We start from the raw sequence: 22,894 nt of genomic DNA, 5'->3' as shown, positions 1-22,894 counted from the left end.
AGTTAAATTCATAGACATTTTTTGCCCTGCCACAAAGAAATGAGGCCCCGTATCATTCATTTTTAAACAAGTGGTCATTTTGGTTGATTTTTTTTGTTTGTTTATTTTCTTGTTTTTGATAAAGATGCAAGTTTCAAGAATGATTTTACTTTGCTCTGAACTGCACCCCATGCAACTCGGAGGGAAAGGTCTGTGATGGCAATGGACACTGAGCCCCAGTGTCCGGGGGATACTAGAGGGACAGGTGGAGATGGCGGGAAACTGAAGGGGACATGTTCTGGCTAAAGGGAGCGGCTGTCACCGAGATCCTCAATTGTCACCATGCAGGAATGCAGACCTCATTTGGCAGATCTCCCAATGGTCCCAGAGAAGCCAGAACTCTGGGTTTTTATGCTGCTGATTTTTAAATGCTGGCAGCTCATCAAATCAAAACACTCTTAGGCCAAAGAAAGCACATCTGTGGGGTAGAGGTGGACGCAGGCTGCCCGTTTGTGACCTCTGACTAAGGGGGAAGAAAACACGGGCCTGAAATCAAGAGATCTGGGTATGACCAAGGCTCTGAGACAAACTTAACAGTGTTGGGGGGGGGGGGCATTCCTCCTTGGTCTCTCCAAGCCTCAGTTTTCCCATCTGTATAATGCAAGGGCTGGCCGAGGTAATAACCCATGCTCTGCCATCCAGGCCTGTCTGGAAAGCGCTAAGTGGAAAGAATGGCGTATCCAGGCCATGAAAGTGGGGCATAATTTGACACCATTTCAAAAACCTGTAATTCAACGAGAAATGTTTCTCTTCCCCGGCTGAGGTTTTGGGAGGCAGTGGGAGTGTTTTTAAAAAAACACAACACACCAAGTCAGGAATTTCATCAGGAAAAACGTGGCAGCCCCGAATGGGCTCACATCTGGGGATTGGCTTTTTGAGAGTACATGCTGTTCTACCTCTGACAAACGACAGCTCGGGGCAGGACATGCTGGGAGGCTGAGGTCCCTGCCTTGGGAGCCCAGAGATTAGCAATTCCCCAGGACCGTCCTCCCAGTAAGTGCCGCAGACACACAGAGAGAGGCCTCCAAGGAAAAAAAGAACAGGAGAGAGAGAGAGAAAAAAAAAGGCCAAACTGCAAAGCATTCCAGCACGATTTGCTCCATAGCCCCTCGATCTCACCCCAGCTTTGAAGGCAGCTCAGCCTTTGTCTAAAACGAACTCCACCTTTCTAATTCCTTCTCTCAAACAATAATGGTCATGGTGCCGTCCAAGTGCCACCGGTGACAAGGGGCCTGGCAGAGTGCTGCGTGCCTTACGTGCAGAACTGCGTGGAATCTGAGAGGAACTCTTACTGTTCCAGCTCCAGAGATGGGAAAACTGAGGCTCAGCCTGGAGAAGCCATAAAGTAGTGGAGCCTGGATTTAAACCCACATCCACACAGAAATCAAAGACTTCTGTGCTACTGATTTTTTAAAAGTGTGAGCTCTCCTATGAAATGCTAATCTTTATGAGGTTAATCCAAGAAATCTGTCCTAGACCGCACTTCCTAAACAAGGGAGTCTTGGTTCCTCCTTCCCCATTTCTGCGAAATATAAAGAAATGGGACTGGGAGGGCCAAGGCAACATGGTAGTCCTGGGCTGGCCACCTGCCATCCTGGGCCACCCTGGGCCATCCTGGGAATGCTGTTTAACCTCCTCAAGTCTCGGTACTGTTCACTCTAAAATAGATGTGATAAAATAAATCACCTGTGAGGACGGAATGGCACGGTCCTACATTCTAGCATCCGGCTTCTCTCCCACCTGCTTCTCCCACCTGCTCTCTCATCTCAGCAAATGGCAGCTCCCTCCTCTCAGCTACTCGGGACAAAAGCCCTGGAGTCACCTCTCTCTACATCCCTCCCTGGAGCCAGTCACTCAGCAAACCTCATCAGCTCTGCCTTCAAAATATATCTAGAATCTAACGACTTCTTACCCACCACTGCCACTGCCCTGGTCTAAGTCCCCATCACGTCCGTGCCCGAACAGTCTCCTAACAGGTCTTCTTCTCCACTCTCTGCCTCCTGTAGTCTGTTACCACAGCAGCCAGAGGGACTCAGCTCAATCTAAGTCAGATCCTGTCCTGCCTCTGGTCATAGCCTACCAGTGGCTCCCACCTCGTTCAGAGTAGAGGCCAAAAATATGATGCTGGCTGCAGAGGCCTTATATCACCTGCTCCCCTGGCTTCTCTGACTGTACACCCTGCCCCTTGCCCTTCATTCAGCTTTAGCTACGATGAACTCCTGGCTACTCCTGAACACACCAGGCATAATTCTGCTCAAAGCTCCTGTGTGCTGTTCTGCCAGATGGTTTAAGGGAGGCCTTCCCCGCCAGTGTGTGCTGAAGCCATTGTTAAACTTGCATGAGTTTTGCAAACTGGCTGTTAAACAACTGGGAGCTTGAAATTGGCCAGAGTGGGAGTATTTACACCAGGATGAGTGGCAAAGGCTGTATATACATCAGGGCCTTTTATTTCCAGAGGCCCCGTCTCCCAGCATGCCACCTCTGTAACCTCTCTATTTTAAATTTAAAAATATATATATTTTTAAAATCATTCCTCCCTATTCTACTCCAACTTTAATTCTAGGCCCCACTTTAATTCTCTCCAAAGCACTTAATACTCTCTATCATACTATATCTATTTTCTTATGTGCTTTTTTAGGGTCCATCTTCCCTGTACTAAAAACAAAAGCTCCATGAGGGCCAGGGCTTTGCCAGGCCTGACACAGCTGCTTGTTCAGTGCCTGGAACAATGGCTGCCTCACAGAGGTGTTCGATAAATAAGTGTTGAATGGGTGAGTGGTAGCTATCATCGTTATTATGGGGAACCTTAACATGGATGGTATTTCACACACTCAACAGGTTTTATCACACTGGTGAGAGGCCAAACAAATTAAAAAGAAAAAAAGTGTCACATCATACATAGTACTGGCCTAGGGAAAAATGATATCTCTCCTTGGACATTCATACCCTTGCGTTTCCACAGTAGGGAATGGTTACCAGCTGCAAAGATGCAACAGGCAACATTTTGAACCAGTCTTGGGGAAATCCACTCTGAGCCACAGCTGGAGGAGACCTCAGAGACATCTGGAGGTCATTTCATCCTTCTTGTCACTCTCCAACAAGCCCTCGTCACTGCCCATGATCTAAAGTAAACCCCTTTATTTGCAACATTTTTCTAGTGTGCATATTTATGGGGCACATGGATATTTTGATACCTGTATACAATGTGCAATGATCAAATCAGAGTATGCAGGAGTCCACCACCTGAAACATTTATCATTTCTTTATACTGGGAAACATTTCACACATTCTAGCTATTTTGAAATATACAACACCTTGTGGTTAACCATAGTCTCCCTCCTGTGCTGTCGAACAATAGAACTTATTCCTACTAGGTAGGCGCATGTTTGTCCCACCCTCTTTAGATGCCCAGCCCCCTCCCAGCTCAGCCTCTGGTATCATTCTAGTTGTGAGATCAACTTTTTCAGCTCTCACTTAGGAATGGGGACACATGATATTTGCTTTTCTGCGGCTGGATTATTTCACTGAACATGATCATCTCTAGCTCTATCCATGTTGCAAAAATTTTGAAAGCAGCATCCACCCTGGCTCTTTTGCTAAATATTAACAAGTTCTCCAGAGACTTTTAAAAATTGTTTAACCTCTCCTTGAACACCAAATTCCTTCTATAACATCTTAGATAGGGAGTCATAAATGGTCTCAATGGTTGGCAAGTCCACCTGGGATTAAACCAAAATCAGCCAACTCATAACCTCTCTTGCTAATCCTGAGTCTGCTTGGGCACCACGCAGAGCAAGAACAGCTTTCCTTGGTTATGGTAACTTGGGTAACTCTTCTTACAAACTGGGGATGCGTGCCTGGAGCACAGGGTACCTGTTTGCTTCTGAATGGTGCCCACATGGACATGTTCAATGCCACTCTGTAGGGCACAGAACAGACCTCCACCCTGGAGAATTGTGTAACCACAAGTATTAACAGTGCCAAGTTGATAGACCTTGATTTACCTGAAGACAGATCCTTTTCCCCATTTTTTAAGGCCAATGACCAACTTGGTTGACCCTTTGTTTTCATATTTTTGATGGTGACTTGGATAGAGGAAAGATCTCCTTTCTCTCTTAAATCCATCATATGACAGCTGACAGCACCATCCCACTGGTAAATGGTAACCAACCCTGCTGGAGAGACTCCAGGGAGAGGTGGGATTGGGATGAACTAATTTATCCATCGAAAAAGGAAAGCTGTTTCCTAGCCCCAGTCAATTGAAGGCATGTGGAAATGTAGACGCAGTGTTGAAAGATCTTGTGATTTTTGCTAATGGAAGCCAGAAATCTGCATTTTTGTGTGAAATACCCAGATTTTCACGTGTTGGCTCCATTCTCTTTTTTAAATGCTTCACAGACCAAAGCACATCTAATGGTGTCAGTTTGCAACTTCCGTGCATATTGGACGTTACTGCAATGCCCTAGATGGAGCATGAGAAAGTCCAGAGGAGGAAATAATGGAGGTAAAGCTCAGAGGAAGGAGGAAACATAGGCCCAGGGACATAAGCATAGCCAGAGTCACCTTTTTCTTTTTCCTTTTTTTCATTGAGAGAGAGTCTTGCTCTGTTGCTCAGCCATAGCTCACTGCAACCTTAAACTCCTGGGCTCAAGCAATCCTCCTGCTTCAGCCTCCAGAGTAGCTGGGACTACAGGCTCCTGCCTAATTTTTGCATATTTTGTAGAGAAACAGGGGTCTTGCTCTTGCTCAGGCTGGTCTCAAACTCCTGATCTCAAGTGATCCTCTCACCTCGGCCTCCCCACCTTTTTAATTCTAGTGATACCGACTCATTTCCCACCTTTCTTCAGAGGACCAGGGCATCTCCCACGCTCGGCTGGAGGGTCTCAATTATTGAGTGCAAATTTTGTATGCAATGCTACAAAAAGAAATAACCCACCCTGAACATCGTTACCTGAAATCAAAGAAAATTCTTTAGGCCTGTGGGAATGAGCATGTGGAGGACAGAATAGCAGCACTTCTGTAAAGTACTAAGCTAATTAAAGGAGCACAGCACAGCGCCTGGACAGAGTGCCAGTTTCATAACCAGCTCTGGGGCCCAGGAGAAGGGTGGAGACAGCAAAGACACAGGCACGTCATCATACAGTTTTGGGCACCACAGGAACCATTCCAGTTCCAGCAAATGTTGCTGACTCCACTTGGAAATTCACCATTGTCCCCTCCATCTCCAGTTGCAGGGGTGGCACAGTACAGAATCATCCTGAACAGGGACTGATTACGAGACAGACACAAGACCTACATCTGAGCTCTGGAACCAGGGCTCCCCAGAACTGTTCATTTCCCAAGTCAATAAGTTTTTTTTTTTTTTTTTTTGCTTAAACCAGCTTGGAAGCAAGTTTTCTGTCACTTACATCCAGAACAATCTCGACAGCTGTAGGGACCCCTGCCTGGGTTTTTGTTTAAGCTCAGCTTTGGGGTGGGGAAGGTCGGTGATGACTTAAGTGTCATCACACTGGGCTTCCCAGATCTTAAGAAGTTTTGAGAGCTGTCTTTACTGCCCCCACCCTGCCTCCAGTTAATCACTTGACTTTCCAATCTCCTAGTATGGAAGCCTTCAAAGCACCCCTTTCCCCCCTTCTGTCTGTAGCCATTGGATACGATCACCCCTCGCGACGTGAACATCATGAGAAGTTCTTTGCCATTCGAAACAGTGGCTGACAACCATTTACGAAACCTGCAAACATTTCACCACTTTTAAATCAACCCCAGATGACATAATAGTAATCATCATGCAACTAATGAAAACCCGAAGGAGGATGGATTTGGACCATCTCGCCATTACCCATGATGAGCGGTGATCAGGAAAAAGTCCCGAGAAAGACATAAAAATGAAGCAAACTGATTGCTCCTTGGACGGAATCTCAGCCCCATCCTCAGGAGAGTCAAGTCCTACTTTTTCCTGGAAACAATTTTTAGCATCTCTTGACACCCTTTCGGGTCAGGAATTGGTAAAAAGAAAAGAGAGAGAGCAAGCGAGGGGCTTGAAATTAGATTCTCAGGGTCTGTGGCAATATTTGGGAGAAGGTCACAGACTATGACCCTGTAGGTGCGTTTCTGGTGGTTCCCCACGGTGATTTAAAAATCAGAACATTTCTCCTAGAAATCAAGATTTGGATGTCTTTTGAAACACCAGAACACCTGGAAACAGAGAATGGGTTTTGGAGTGGCCCTGGAGCCCGGCTGGTTAATTGTCACACCCACCTCATTAACCGTTACCTGTCTGGACTCTCTCTCTCTCTGGGTCTCTGGGTTTGTAATTACTGATTACAGATTTAGGCTCTGTGTACTTTTAAAGATAATTTTAGAACTGTAATAATTTTGACGCTGGACAAGGCTGCCTGGTACACAATGGAGGTTGGGTTCTGGCCCCCCGTCATGACCTCATGTCCCCAGCCCTCCTTGTTCACAGGCTCCGGCCACACTGGCTTTTGTACATGCTGCGTCTTTCTACAACGTTCTGCCTCACTGTTCCAGCACCTCCTTCCCCTGGGTACTTTCTATCCACCTTCTCTGAGTTCTTCCCCCACAGACTTATCACCACTTGACACTCTGCCTACTTTATATATTTACGTGTTTATTTCCTGCCCGTGCCACTTACTTGCAGCTCTATAGAGAGGAGATTTTGGTCATTTTGTTCTTGACTTGTACTCCCCAGGTCCAGAGTACAGCCTGGTATCCAGCTGGTGCTTAATACATATTTTTGAAAGGAGTACAGCTTCCATCTTCAAGAGGGAGTGGAGGCTCGAGGTGCTGTGGGTAGAGGGAAAGGTGAAAGGAAGCAAAGCCGGAAAGCCTGCTCCCCTGGTCATTGCAAACCAGCTAGATGCTTCTCTGGAGAAAAACACTTTCCACAACAGAAGGAAAAAAAACAAACAAGAAATAAGATGAAAATCCTGACATTAGAGTTTACAGCCAATGTCAGTATTTGCCCAGTTGCTCTAGGGTCACGCTCCATTTTACGTGTTCCTCTCCGCCTCTGCTCCATGCCAGGAGGGGCCCTGATTCCTCTTGAAATGGGGCTAGAAGGCCCCCCTCTGCCACAGACTGGCAAGGTAACTGTGGGCAGTTACCTGCCCTGTGTCCCCCTTTCCTTCTGTGTTCAGATTCCAATCTCCAAAGTTCTACCTTCTCAGCTGCCCGCTGAGGACTTAGCTGGGTAACTTTTCATGTGTGGATGTGGACAGCCAGTCTCTTTGGCTCTTTCTTAAGTCATCTGGAAAAACTGAACTGTTTTCCAGCTTGGACCCTACATCTCAGGCACTCTTCCACTCCAAGGTATACCAAACTGCATTTGTACCCCTTCCATCTGCAGCCATTGGAAACCATCGCCCCACTCCTTGCTCTGTGAACAACATAAGAAGTTCTTTGCTATTCTAAACAGTGGCTGAAATCATAGGGAGACATGATTTCTATACTTAATTTGGCCCCAACAGGTAATACATCGCTTTTAATATCATTGTGTGTATCAGACGCTCTCCAATTCAAGTCACTTCTGCTAACTCCTGTAAAGTAGATTCCATTATTTTCACTTCATAGATGTAGAAACTGAGGCTGTGAGAAGTTAAGCAAATCTCAGCTACTAAGTGGCAGACTTCTGGATTTGAACATGAAGAGACTGGCTCTTAATACTTGCGTTATGCTGCTCCTGAAGCTAAAAGAAATAAATATATCCTGGTAAAAACTGAACATAACCAAGGTTTAATGTTCCTTTTAGTTCCTTCTCATGCCTGCCCTTAATTTAATTCATTGTGCAGTTATGTGAAGGTCAAGGACAAAATAAATTTAAATCTTTTTATGGTGGTTAAGGAGGCAGGGTAGTGCAAGAGTTACGAAGACAAAGTCTACAACCACACTCTTGCATGCAAAGCTTGATTCTATCCCTTAACAAGCTGTGCGATCTTGACAAGTCACTTAACCTCTCTGTGCCTTACTTTCTCATCTGAAATGAGATTAGTTAATAGGACTTCCTTCATAGAATTGTTGAGGGGAATAAATGAGTTAGTGCTGATATCATTTAGAACAGATCCTGGCATACATTTAGCACTCAGAGATTGTTTTTACCAACATTATATTCATCTGAAGGTTAGGTTAGCCATTCTTTTTTTTTTTTTTTTTTGAGACAGGGACTCACTCAGTTGCCTAGCCTGAAATGTGTACAGTGGCACCATCATAATTCACTGTAGCCTTGAACTCCTAGGCTCAAGCCATCCTCCTGTTTCAGCCTCTTGAGTAGCTGGGATTCCAGATTCACCACACCAGCTAATTAAAAAAAAAAAAATGTAGAGATGGGATTTTGCTATGTTGCGCAGGCTGGTCTCAAACTCTTGACCTCAAGTAATCCACCCCAGCCTTCCAAAGTGCTGGGATTACAGGTGTGAGCCCTCAGGCCAGGCCCTAATGCCATTCTTCTTTCAAAGACACCAGACACAAACTAAATGTGCCCAACATCCATAAGAGACCTCATTTGTTTCATTTTATTACACTACAGAGAGCAGAGTTGCAATTCTAGTTAGTAAAAGATTCTAGTTTGGGGGAGGGAATTTGTTGCAAGCAGCTCTCCGTGATGAGTTTTAGAAGTAAAATATTTCAGTTTTAATCAACAGATTGCAGGGAGAATTTCAGTCCATCAGATCTGCGTTTCTGAAACTTCACTCATGAATTCTCCCATACCTGTATTCCACTTTTGTTACTAATTACTCGATGGAGTTGGGGTTTTTTTTTGCACACCTTGTAATTTATTGAGAGACTACCGAAAATATTTTAAAAACCCTCATTACTTTTTAGATACCAGTGGACTTGATTTTAAACTCTTTTTGTCTTAAGTAATAAAAACTTGTGAAACCATTTGTTTGGAAGGCTTGTTTTATCTTTTCCAAATGCGTAAAAAAAAAAAAACAGAACTCTAAAGAAAAAAATGTTCACGTGTGTTTCAAGTTAATGTGGGGAGGGTACACACCCCATTAAAAAGAAGAAGGCCCTTCAGAGACTAATAGATTCCTTCAGAGCTTCAAAAATCCCCAGACCGTAGCTTCCTGGAGAATAGTAAGGAATATTTCCAGAGGCAAGTAACTTTCATTTTCTGTCCTTTCATTGAATACTTCTGGGGAGCACTTCCCATCCTATAATACCCTAAGAATGCCACCAGTATTTAAAGTTGTGTAACAAATCTAACATAGATTTGCTCCATGAACTGGTGAGGAGATTGGGGCTCAGAGGGCTCATGTGATGACCCCAAGAGACACAGCAGGTTGGTGACAGAGTGGGGAGTCCACCCCATTCTTCCCCCAGTACTGCCCAACCTCTGACAACTCTGCCTATAGCCTCACATCACAGCCTAGCCTGATCTGAGGAGGAAGTAACTTCACATCCTGGTTGGCAAGAGGCCGCAGGATTTCACCAAGAGAAGGACTTTCCAACCCACTTCTAATACTTTCTTCGTTTTTTGTTCAAGATAAAAAATATAAAACCTACCAGCTCTCAATGGAAAGGGGGTTAAAGGGCCACAAAACTTAGGCTCACTGAGGATGGAGGAAGCTATTGAAATGTAAGAATAGACCATAAATAACCTGTCGGTCAGGGAAGCCTCCCAGAGTCCACTGCAATTGTACTTTGGGTCAGACAGACCTGGAATGTAGAGCCACTGGGCAGCCACTTAACCTGCCCGAGTCTCAGTTTCCTTATTTATTAAGTGGGCACACCTATGTCATGGGATTTGTTTTGTTTCCAGAGAGGATTAAATGAATTTTGTGAAAGTGTCTGGCACACAAATCCTGTGAGAGATTTTTGAATCTTCCTCTTCCCTTCTCAACTCCCCTGACTCCAGGAATATTGAAATTATTTTGGTTCATAACTCTCGGAGGCATCCCTGTATACTTTAATTCTTCAAAGTCCCCAAAGTCTGGGGAAATTTCATTCATTAGCTAATAGCAGAAGGTTTAAACATCCATAGTGGTGGCTCTCACGGATGCCCACTAGGGCCCTACGCGGCAGGTGTATCATCTCCATTTTGTACATAGGAAAACAGAGGTAGAACTAGGATTTGAACTTGGAGTTGGGCTCCTGCGTCTGGACTCTCAGCGATGTATTCCACTATCTGTAAAATCTGGGGGAAGAATACAATTTAGACTAGTTAGCTCACACAGCATATCAGAGTGGGTACCATTCAAAGCTGGGGTTAGGAGTGGGCCATGCGTCTTTGGCAGACTCAAGTAGCAGAAGAAAAATGAGAAATCTTTTGTTTTTCTTTTTCAATTCTTAGGCTTGTTGTGGAGGGGGGAGCAAGAACCTCCTTTTTTTTCTTCCTGTGACTTCTCCTTTATTTTAACAGGGGGAAACGTGCATTTCAAAGACTGCTCAATAGCAGCGTTGAAGTCTCAAGTTCAATCACAATGTTCCCATTGTGGCTGGAGGACTCCCTGGCCTTTAAGCTTGGGTTATAAAAATTTGGTCTCAGCCCAAAGTCTGGCTTTAATAGAATATTTTAATTTTGTTTAATGAATGCTATTTTAAATCTGTTTGGCAGTTTTTAAAATGTGCTCTTTTATTTTCAAATTAAAATTTACTAATGTTCAGCACTTTCTTGGGGGTGGGGGTGTAGCAAGGAATAGGGGCGATAATAATACAAGCTACCATTTATTGAGTGCTTACTATGTGCCAAACACCCTGCCATGCACTTGATGTGGGTCACCTCTTCTAAACCTCCCAGCCACCCCATGAACAGCAAGCATCCTCTCTGTAGTCTGAGAAGTTGTGAGGGTCAGACCCCTGCCTGAGATGGCATAGTTAGTCCGTGGTGGCCTGCAGGGCCCATGCTATTGACCACTGCCCTACTTTCTTTTGATACTTACAAGGACTCAATTCCCCCATAGAATAAAGACACCTCATGGCCCAGTACGTAATTTCCTGTCTCAACAGGGAATACTAAGCGCCTTGGTGGAGACCAGCACCGTAGCAATGCTAAGTGTTTCCCATGCCTTGCCTCATTTAAATTCTCACAATGGCCCTAGGAAGGAATCACTTTTATTGATATTATTACTATTGCTATTATTATCATCTCCATTTTATAGATAGGAGATACCAAGGCCCAAAGAGTCTGTTGCCTCAAGTCATGTAGCTTTTTTGGTTGCAGTTTGGCCGGGGCCGGGTTTGAACCCTCCACCCTCGGTATATGGGGCCGGCGCCTTACCGACTGAGCCACAGGCGCCGCCTAGTCATGTAGCTTTTAATTATTCATCATCATCATCATCACAAGAGTAGCTGACACTGGCATCAGAAATCCAGGGGTGTCCAACCTGCAGCCCGTGGCCCACGCACTGATTTTGCCAAGACTTTTTAACTTCTCTGTGTGTCGGATATCACAAAAGGTATGCACAGACCTATTTTTTACTCATCAGCGTTTGTAGCGTTTGTGTACTTAATGTATGTCCCAAGACAACTCTTCTTCCAATATGCAGCAGAGGGGAATAAAAGGTTGGACGCCCCCTTGCCAGGGACCATTCTAAACATTTTATATGTGTTAACTCCATCTTTACAATCACCCTCTGAAGAAGATGCACAATTTTCCATCCCTGTTTTCCAGATAAAGAAACTGAGGCACCGAAAAGAGCAGGATGTCCCCAAGTTTAGCACAATAGCTGGATAATACGGAACAGAGATTTCAACCCACGAAGCCTGGCTCCTGGGTTCTTGCTCTTAATCTCAAGGCTATAAGTCAGCCCCAAGGCTTACGTTTAGGAAGTTGGGTTCTCCACATTGCTGCCCATCCTGTACTGCTTTGGGAGGGAAGCAGAGAGTTGTATACAGGCCGGGGCACGGGTATGACCCATAGGCGAGGCTTCAGGTGCTGAAGTCAGTTTACTGCTCTTACTGAATGAGGCCTGGCTTCTCAGTGGGAGGATCTGCAGAGTTGGGCTCTTTCCTGTGTCCTGCTGTTTGATTAATGGAAAGGTCAAGAAGCTGTATCAACACCCTCTGTACCCTCATCGTACTGTCAGGGAAAAGAGGCCGTGGGATACTGTTGAAAACACACTGGAATCCTTCTCTCAGAGAGACTAGATTCGGTTCCTCTAGCCTCTGCATCTCCGGGAGTTAGCACAGAACACAGGTAAACCAGTATGGTTGAATAAACAGATGAAAGAACGAAGGCATCCTGATTCCCCCATCGCTGTGCAACGTGTCAGGCCCATAGGAGGCAGTGAGTAAATAACAAGTCATTGAAATGGTATCCAAATGGCCCAAGAGCATGTTCTTTCTTGTCAACAAAGATTGTCTTGCCATATTGCAATAACTTAGGAGTCAGCAAACTTTTTGTGTGGAGGGCTGGAGAGTAAATATTGTAGATTCTGCAGGCCGTTGGTGCAACTCTGCTGCTGGGGGACAAAGATAGTCATGGGCAGTTGCTCAGGCCGGCTCACCGGGGTAATGCCACTAGCGTTTCAATAGGTTCCAACTCCAAACATTCATTAACTTTTTGAAGGACAGCTTCTGAGAACCAGCTGATGTTTCTTACCTCTTCAACCTGGCTTTTGTACCTACCCTTCCCCAATATCCTTAAGACAACACAAGTGGTGAGAATAACTATAAAATCTAGCTTTCCAGGACAGAATGGTAATTCTTATCATACCAGGCAGAGGTTTCGGGGTTGGAGGGAGGTGGCAGGTTGGATATCCAGGTGATGAGGAATCAAAACTGAGTTTAATCCTGGCTGTGACCCAAGCCCTATGACCTTGGACAAGTTACTGCATTGTTTTGAGACTCAGTGTCCACATCTATAAAACAGGAATAATAACAACAGCACATTTCACCTACTGATATTTGGAGACTGAATAAAGTATTTGCATAGCATGGTGTCTAGCACATGCAAGTGTTCCATAAATATAGGCAACTTCCAAATAAGTCTCACAACACTGTGTTTTTCTTCATTGTTGTTTGTTTGTTTGTTTTTTGCAGTTTTGGGCGGGGGCTGAGTTTGAACCCATCACGTCTGGCATATGGGGCCAGCTCCCTTTGAGCCACAGGCACTGCCCACAACTCTGTGTTTTTTTAAAAAACAAAAATCCAAAAATTGAGATGACTAAAAATAAACACAGAGAAATGACAAGAAGGCTGTTGGAAAAGACAAAACTTCCAAAGTCAGGTTCCTGAAGATACTCCGGGGGCCCCAGGGTATCAGAAAATTCTCCACTCTAAGATCAACCCACTAGCAATCTCCTCCATCTCTCTGTCCCCCCCCCCGCAACCCCCATCCCAAGCCTGATTCTATGTCCTTTTATCACTTCGTCTTTCTTGTGGGTCCCTGAGCAAGGCTGAGACATCCCAGGTGTTTCAGACATTTGCTGAGTTTAAGATATTCTTTCTCCCTCCCGCTCCGCTTCCCTCCACACCCTGACCATTAGTTCCTCCGGGGGTATGGTCTATTTAGCAAGAGAGCTCAGGCCTATCGCAGACCGGAGGTGAATAATCTTTTCGGCTTCATTTTTTTTTTTTTTCACAGCTGGATGGGGCCCAAACTCTGTTAACAACTCAGACACAAGTCACAACTTGTTATACCACACGACACGACACGGTCCAAGCAGCGCGTCAAGTCTTCCCTCTACTGTCCCAGGCACAGGAAAGGCCAGAAGAGTTGCATGATCCTCCCCCAGACCCCTTCCATTCCACCTTCTTCCATCCGAAAAGGGCATTTAGGCCTTTGCTGGAGAGAGAAACATTTTCGCAACACCTTGAAACAAAAGTCCTGAGATGTGCAAATAATACCCGCAAAAGAAAACAACTCCTCTGTGCTGAGGCCCTCTCTTTCCATCTCTCTGAAGAGGAGGTTTCTCCCTACACAAAAGTTACAGCAGCACCTGGGTTGGTACCAAACTTAGGACTCAGAGGACACTCTCTGTCTCCCTGTATTTCAGGAAGCTGCCGATGAATGATGATTTAAAGGTCTGTACATTTACCTAGCACCTTAATTACTAAGAACACAGTAGGGACAAAAAATTATTTTGGAAAACTATAATACCGACACGACAACATGACAAAAGGAAGGGGGTAGGGGGAGAAATTGTCCGGAAGGAACACAAAACACTTTGACCTCTAACTTCAGCATATCTAAGCACCAGATAGGCAGCATCTGCTTTAGAATGAGGGGTGACCCCAGACCGCTGCTTTTTCTCTGGGACAATGAGAGGGAACAATCTGAAGGAGACCGGAATTCTTGTCTTCTCACCTCCCTTTACCACGAGAACGTCTTCAATAGTTCCCGGCACCCAAATCAAATCGAGATGTTTCAACCATGAGCTCAGAAACCTGCCTTCTGGGTCCACTTCAACCAAACATGTCTTACAGGCAGGAATGAAGAGTTGGCCAAGGTAACGAGAGCTAGTGGTTTTTGCCCTGTTTGGGTGACCTTCATCGGGCTCATTTATGCACTTCAAGCTCATGACCTAATCCATGTTGGTTTGGCTTCCCTTCTCATAATAGCAGCCTGTAAAAAGCTTTTGAGAATTCCCCGTGTTTTCTCATTTTGGGTCAAGAAAATAAAATCGATATCTAAGTAACCTTAAAAAAAAAATGGCCTGTGCCCTCTAAAAAAGCGGAATGTTTCCACGAGGACTAAGGCTATCTCTAAAAGCCTCAAAGATCATCAACATGAAGACAAACATTTACCATTTTTAAGGTGAGATTTTTGGTAAAGGAGTATGTGAGAATTAGCTAAGAGGGGTTTTTTTTTTTGACATAAGTCAAACAGTGACATTTAAAACTCACGTTAAAGCAATTACCGTGTGGAATTTTTCAGTGTTTTTCCCATTTCTTAAACAGAAGTGTATATGTTTTCAGCATAGTTTCTTGCCGTAATTTTCTTTCTTGGCAAACCCACATCTTAACCATGAAACCCAAAGTATGCACGCTGCAGAAACAATAATGATTGAAACAGACCCAGCTGCCTGTGGCATGATTTTTCTTTAGAAAATTAAAATGTCTTTTGGCTAATACACTGTATATTTCAGTTGTGAAAGACCATTTGGGGGAGATGAATAGGAAAGAAAAGAGAACTGACAGATTTAGGTGATGCAAGACAAAAGTAAATTTCTGTGTTCATACAGTAGTCGGACCCTCCCGTTCCTCACTCTTCGGGGAAAATTATGTTGATTTTATCATTTTTCCTTCAGTTACATTCACAGAGAGCTGACAATTCTCTGAACCAGTGCAAGGAGATATGTTCGGATCTGTTACATCTGGGAACGCAGACTTTGAAAGAAATGTAACTTCACTAGATACTCGAAAGGAAAATAGAGGGAAGAAAACTCCAGAGCCATTGAAATCACACACGATTTCATGTTACTGTCTCAATGGTATTGGTGCTAAATGACAAAATCGTTTCTAATCTCTATTAGATACTTTGTTCATTTTTAAAGATGTTTAAATTGGCATTACGGGGCATCTAAGTTCTTGTTTTAAACTTCTGCCTATATGTGAGAGCAGAGGAAGGCTTTTCAAAAAAAGCATAAGCAGGCACATCTGTACTCTAACTGCTGTCATCAAGAGGTGATGACAGAGCTGTGGAAGCCCCCAGATCCTGCCAGGTTTTGTCACAAAGCCATGCCTTTCGGCCCCCACTGACCTGCAGACCGCCTGTCCCAGATTCAGGCAACCAATGGCCCCCTTGATGTTCAAAGTGGCAAAGATAAATCATTCCAGTTACCTGACTCTCGGGACCACCTGTTCCAAATTATTCTTTGCTTTCCAAATGTTTATAATCTAACCTCCAAACAACACCCACCCATCGCGATTCAGTGCCTTCCCATAAACTTGACTCGGGTTGTGCCTACCGTAATGTTTTAGGGCCTCTCCACTGCCAGTAATTTTATTGACTCTTTTTAGGAACTGAAATGCATAGCATTAGTATCAAAGGAATAAATCAAATCATCCTTTGATAATAAACAGGCATTTTCCTTTATAGACCCGTACCCAACCCGATAAGCATCATTGGCTCACAAAGGTTCATATTTGTGTTTTCTAAATAGTTAATATGATTTTTCTTCCATTTAAAATTGAACAATGGCAAAAAGCATCAGGGCAGGTTCAGAAAGTAATTGCATTCTGCGAATTTAAAACCGCCCAAATTCAGTATCTCGCTCCAAGGAAAACGATAGCAGCCCAGGGGTAAGGCAGATTCTGCAGAGAATTGAAGGCCTAGGTTTCATTTTCACTCACTCTGTGGCCCTTGTTGGGCCTTTGACCTGTGACTCAGTTTCCTCTTTAACACAGTTGGGATGATAGCAATCATACTCAAAGGGCTGTGGTGAGAAACCACCCTGAAAACACACGTTCAGAGCAGACTTCAGGCCTGGCATACAAGTACTCAATAAACAGTAGCTATTTTCATCATTATTATAAAGGATATAATTTTCAAGTGAAAGAAATTACACAGGGACCCAATATGATGAAAGTGAACAAAAAGAAAAAAAGTAGAAAAATATGTTTACAAGCTTCCAGCTTCCTTTGCAGCCTTCCCCCTATATACACCTGGCGGGTACTTTCCTACCTCAAAACTGATTTTAAATCTCACATGCTGCAGAGAGATTTGCCTCTCTAATTCATTTACAGAGAGGCCAGTGTGTGTGCCATCTTAGTCATTGTTACCCAGGGTCACTTTAAGTATTTGCCACCTGAACAAGGGGGCTTATCTTCCTTGGGGATTAGAAGAAGGTGTTAGTCAAACACCATTAGACCAGTTAAGATCTTCAAACAGTGAAAATGAAGCATTGTCTCCAGTGAATTCTCCTTTAATTGTTTTCCTACTAGAATCTTCTTTTTATTTTTGTATATGTTTGGGACTGTTTGTAAATAATGGGGAGTGGGCCATTCGGGAAGCTGTTATGATATGGGAGGTGAAGACTAGGGAAGAGCTGGGAGTGAGAGAGGAAGTGTGTGTGTGTGTGTGTGTGTGTGAGAGAGAGAGAGAGAGACTGTGTGTTTTCTGTCGACAGGCTGTGTTTTCTCAACTCTGGGATTAATTCTCTGTAAAGAGATTCCTTTTCAGCGGAGTCCACCAACTCCTTTTCAACTCCTTCAGAGCAGCTAGCTAAAAAAAAAATGCTTCCTTCCACCAATAAAACCCAGTCTTGGAAAGAGTCAGAAAGTTCAGCCTTTGGAGGTAACTGACTAGCCCTTCATCTCCACAAACCCCAAGGATAAAGAGAAACAAATACTTGGGTAAATCCTCCCCTGTATCAAAAGTCTTTGGAGGAGCAGTTTCTCCTCTCCCCGGAGGAATTTATATCAGGCCAGACAGCCTTGCTTTTTATCTTGTGCCCAGGTGAGAAGCAGGTAAGTTTTTCTCTTGCTTGTGACACAAATCCCTCTCCCCCAGCCTTTGTGCAGAAACACGCAACACACACACCTCAGACATGTGGACACTAACACGTGAGGGTTTTTCTTCTCCCCTAAGCATCTTTTGTGTAAGGGAGGCCTGCCCAGCAAACAAGACCCTACCCCAGTTGCAACGTCCACCATCCCCACAAAGATAATGTGCGTGGAAAACTAGGAGCAGACATGTGTCTAAACAAGATATTTCCACTCCCTGCCTTTTCTCCTGACAGCCCCCAGCTCTCTCTCTCTGCCCAGAAAGACGTCTGTCATGAGCAGCTGGGAACCTCACTTATTCACCCTAACGGCCTGCGATTTTATTATACAAGGAGTTTACTGCTGGCCTAATTAGTTTCAAACTGGGCATTCCAGCTGAGGACACCTAAAAAACATCTGGTGGAAGGAGCGAGCATGAGACCTCGCTCTGAGCTGGTTACGGTTGGATTTCTGCATAACTCTGGTCTCTAGTGCATGACACAAGTTATCTTTGGAAAAGTAACTGAAAAAATAAGGAAACGATTTCTTCTTTGTGGGAACACAGTCATCATGTCATGGGGGATCCAAAGATATCTTAAAGTGGACGCGCTTGGACTGTGTACACTTTTTCACAAATAGCCTGCTCGACCTCAGTCAAAATGTACTTAGCTATACCACAGAACCTTTTTGCTGAAGGTTTTTCCGTTCTCCCATCAGCAGCCAGCATTTTATCAATTTATCCGTCTGGGACAAGGCTTACAATCTCTTACATGCAATTTAAAGCAGAAGTAATACCGCATGTTTGAAACAGCGTATTTTGGGTGTTTTTGCCAAATGGTAATCCTATAACAAGTCAACAAATCCTATCTCTTTATGACATGTTTAATATAACACAAAAGGCATGAAAACAAGATTCTAAAACTTAAGTGATTAGAACATCTGCTTTAAAATCCCAAAGTATTAGCATATACATATTTTTATCTTATCGACATAGTTCCTTTAGTTTTTGATATTAGGAAAGTGATTTATGTGTTGATAGTGTATTCTTACATACATAGCCGCGCTACTAGGTGAAAACATGTCAATTTATTTAAGATAAAATAGTAAATAATACCGTGAAGCTAAAGTTACCAGAGAAGAATGGAGACATATAAACTGCTTTCAAATAAAAAGTTTGGGTTCTTTCAGACCTAACCACATTAGTCTTTTCACAATTACAAAATATTTAGAGTTCCCATCAAAGGCAAGGAGACCTTTGAAATACAAACACACACTAATGCTTAGTCAAAAGCAAGATTCAAACCATTATCATTTGTTATATAAATTATCTATTAATGTGTCCCAGCTCGAGGATGTCTAAATGCAAGAAAATGTAAAGTGTAAAAGATTTAAGTGATAAAGAGAGAAAATTGGGGGAATATTTCTTGAGAGAATGAACATTTCTTGAGTAAAACTGAATGATTCTTTGACAAAGATTATTTTGAAAAGGAGGTTCTCTCTCCCTCTCTTTCCCAAATTCTCTCTCTCTAAATATGTACCCCTTTTTATCTCAAGCAGCAGGGTCTTAATGTGTATGTTAGGTGGTAACCAAGGGGCCATAGGCTGGTAAGTGACTGGTAGCTCAATTCCCATTTTCTGATCATACAAATTGGACTCAAGCAAGAAGGGGCTCATGACTTAATAGATTGGGTTTGAAATAACAATTGTCCACTGGTTATAATTTCCTTTGGAAGGGATCTCTCTAGCTCAAACATAATTCAGCGCTCAAATTCTTACCCCATGTTTGTAAATCATTCTACTTCCCCTCCACCTTTACTATCAGCTCCCCACCAAGTATCCACGGCACCTCATAATTAAAAGGTACCTCTAACCAGGAGTGATTTATATCTCGACGTTAAAAAATGTAATAAATGATTACAAAGCATTTCGGGGAAATGAGAAAGAAAAGAAAATGGTATCCATAAAAATGTAGCATCAGTCTTGCTTTTTAAAAAGAATTCAGTACCCAGCAGGGTGTACGGCTGTCAACTTTTCAGCCCGCGGTTCAGGGAAGTAGGAACCTCAGACTGCAGAAAACGCTTCCAGTTCACATCTGAGAAAAGTGCACGGTAGAGTTTGCGACTGGAATATTTTCACCACTCACGCTTTCCTAATATTCCTTGAAGTTGTAAACTATTTATCTGGGGGGAGGGCAGGAAATGTGTTTAAGGAGCTAGGGCCAGCAGGGCCATTTAACCTCTAGATCGCATGGCTAAAAGCAATTCCATCTCTCACTTTCTCCCGTTACAGCAAACCCTCACCTCTTTCTACACCCTTTTGATGTGAAGTTTTCTAAGTTTCAACTCCAACTTCAGGAGGCTCCAGGACTGCCCGCTACCCTACAAAGCCGTAGAGCGGTACCAGCGCGGGCCGAGCGCGAACGGACTTTTCAAAAGAGTAGCTGAAAGGAGAAGGCAGCAGCCTGTTCCAGCTCCTTCCCGGGGATTCCAGCAGTTTGCGCCGCTCTTCTCGATCACCCCAAGAACACCACCGGAGGGCTGGGGTTTGTCCGACTCGGGTAGCACCCAGATCAGGACCCTCCGGGAGGTAAATGGAACCAAACGCCGAAACCCCAGCTGTATCTATACCCACTGCGCGCGGTGCACTTGTCCCGCGCGCGGGAGTATAAACTACAGAGTCCTTGTCCCCCCAAGCGTACGGGGAAACTGAGGCCCAGAGCCCGGGAGCGACTTTCCCGAGAGGGGATCTGCCCGCTCTCCCGGCTGCCCTTGTGTCTGACTGGTCCTGGGAGGCCCGTGTACCCCCCGAGCGCCCCGACAGCTGCGGAGGCCCGGCTGGGCGAGTGCCGGAGAGAAGCGCAAGGCAAGGGTGTCCCGGTCAACCCCGTCCCGCGAATCCCGGCGGGCGGCCCGGGGCGGGCGCCGCGGGCGTACTCACCGGGCGCAGTGGAGAGGGCGCCCCGGCGCGGTGCGGGTAGGCGGACGCGGGTCCGACGCGGCCGGGCTGACTGCGGCAGGCACGTTGCTGTCTATGCCGCTGCCGCTGCCTCCGCCTCCTGGGCTGCCGCGGCCGCTGCCTGCGCGGGGAGGACCGGCCCCTTCCCCTCCCTTGGCCGGGCCCTCCCTCTGCCCCCGCCCCGGTCCCCGCGCTGCTGCGTGGCGCGTGGGGGCGCCGAGGCGCGGCGCTGGGCTCCGCGGGCGCACACAGCCGGCGGCTGGACGCGGGGCGCGGGGCTCGGCCCTGCAGCTGCCGCCGAGCCGCTCCCAGCGCCTGCAGCCTAGCGGAGCGCGCTCGCTGTCGCGGGTCCTGGAGGAGGCCGGGGGCCCAGCCTCCTCTCCACCCACCGACACCCACACCTCCTCCCTCCCTGGGGCAGCACACCCTCCCTGCAATCCAGGCAGGGCCCCTGAGAAAGGAAAGACCGCTTGGAAGGGACCTGACAGTGACTCTACATTCATTCATTCGACACACACCGGGCGTCGGCCGTTCCAGGTAGAGAACCTGGGAGATTCAACTAGAACAAGACAGACTAATTTTCTGGCCTCCTGGAAGCTGCATTCACACCGAGAGACAGGCCATAATGAAGGAGCAAGACAAGTTCAGAAAGTTATAAATACCACGGAGGGGAAGGAACAGCCACTGTTGGGGGGGAAAGTGGTGGTAACGTTAGGTGGAGCACTCAGGGAAGACTTTTCCGCGGAGGGGACGTCTGAATCATTACGAAGTGCTGTTGGCGGTGACATCTGGTGGGGAGAGCTCAGGAATGTCTCCCTGTGATTCACCCATTTTACAGCTAAGGAAACTGAGGCTCCAAGAGCTTCACTAGCTTAGAGAAAGTCAGAAGTACCCGCCACCCACAGGCCCTAGTTAAGGCACCTTGCTCACTCCATCCTCTCATGGCCACACCCCTTTTTAGTATCCAGACAACAAACTGTGTTAAAAGGAGTCTCTGCAGCCTTTCTGTGGCCTTCACCCACTCTCCGACGTGTATCGGTTTCCTTGTGGGACATCCAGGATGCTTCAATCCCAAAGCAATACTAACCCCTGTCATTTGTTAATGACAGTAAAATGACAGTAAAAGCCAGCGCTCCCAGGTAAATGTGAATTTCCGAGAAACAAAATCGGTTGTAGTAGTAAAAACATGTCTGATGCAATAGGTGGTATATACTTATACTAAAAAATTATTCCCGTTTCTCTGAAATTCCAATTTAACTGGGTGTCCTATATTTTTATTTGCTAAAGCTGGCAGCCCTAAGCTCATCTAATGTGCTTAACTCTTCCCTATCTCATTTAATTCCCCCAAAGAGGACCAAAGGTAGCAGCTATTAGCATTTCATAAATGAGCAAGTCCAAGTTCAAAGAAGGCAGAAAGTGGCTGAGCCGGGAATGAAATTCAGGTCTGGCAGACTCCAAAGCCCCTGCTCTTGGGATGTAATATAGCCTTCAACTCTCCAGATGCATGGTTACTGGGAAGCTAATGAAGGTTGAGTTTCTAGGCCCCTCACTTGTCGGGGCGCCTTTCTAAGGCATTGAGAGGGACCTAGAGATGTGTTCAGATGGTCACCTATTCACATAAAATTTACAAAAGTTATTAGCTTTTGATATTTTGGCTGCGATTAGTAATGATTACTCTCTTTTCACTCTGATTTCCCACTTGCCCTTGTGTAGGGTTGTGTGAAGTGCTTACCTGGCCTTTTGGGGACCCAGCTGAGGGAACATAGAGTTGGCAATTTTGTGATGTTTGCAGTGTTTTTCAGCTTCTTAAAATGTGAATGTGTTCTAATTTCTTTTCTTTGCTTTTTTCCCCCCTTTTTCTTTACCTTTCTTTCTTTTCTTTTCTTTTTTTTTTTAAATAGAGTCTCACTTTGTCACCCTGGGTAGAGTGCCATGGCATCACAGAGCTCACAGCAACCTCAAACTCTTGGGCTAAGCTATTCTCTTGCCTCAGCCTCCCAAGTAGCTGGGACCACAGGTGCTCTCCACAATGCCCAGCTATTTTGTTGTTGTTGTTGTTGTAGTTGTCATTGTTGTTTAGTAGACTTGGGCTGGGTTGGAATTCACCAGCCCTCGTGTTTGTGGCAAGAGCACTAACTACTGAACGTGGACGCTGAGCCTGCGATTTATTTTTTTTAATTTGAAGAAATATTCACTTGGTGTCTCATAATTTTGTATTCTTTTTCTTGAATGGGGACCACAAATTGGGTATATTTCAGCCCCGGCACTCCCAGCCCCACTTCTGGTCATAGCTTCTCCAACCCCTTTCTACTCCCTAAACTTTAGACAGAGGAAAATTTGTTCAGTAAAAATGATGGATGTCTTTCTATGAGCCAGGTAAGCATTAGGCCTGTGGCAACAGGGATGAAGATGACTCCTCTTCTGCTTTCTAGAAGCAGAAAGTACATATGTATATGTACTTGGCCTTAACTTTCTCATGTCTAGAACAGAGATAACAGTACTCATTTGT

At 45.1% G+C, this 22,894-nt stretch overlaps 1 protein-coding gene across 4 annotated transcripts in view; it reads right to left on the bottom strand.

Annotated features, from left to right (window-relative positions):
• Positions 1 to 20,928, bottom strand: part of EYA2 (EYA transcriptional coactivator and phosphatase 2) — a 279,314-nt gene extending 258,386 nt beyond the window's left edge. Inside the window, exon 1 of one of the 4 annotated variants that reach the window (XM_053574516.1) lies at positions 20,904 to 20,928. The gene's annotated coding sequence lies outside the window, so the exon portion shown is untranslated. Of the gene's footprint in view, positions 1 to 20,367; positions 20,659 to 20,903 lie in introns of those variants that run through there. The other 3 variants (XM_053574515.1, XM_053574518.1, XM_053574517.1) reach the window with 3 other exon arrangements.
• Positions 20,929 to 22,894: the final 1,966 nt, after the last annotated feature.

The sequence above is a fragment of the Nycticebus coucang genome, chromosome 21, assembly GCF_027406575.1.
Source record: "Nycticebus coucang isolate mNycCou1 chromosome 21, mNycCou1.pri, whole genome shotgun sequence".
NCBI lineage: Eukaryota > Metazoa > Chordata > Mammalia > Primates > Lorisidae > Nycticebus > Nycticebus coucang.
The sequence above is the reverse complement of the archived record's forward strand: the minus strand, read 5'-3'. Positions and strand labels throughout refer to the sequence as shown.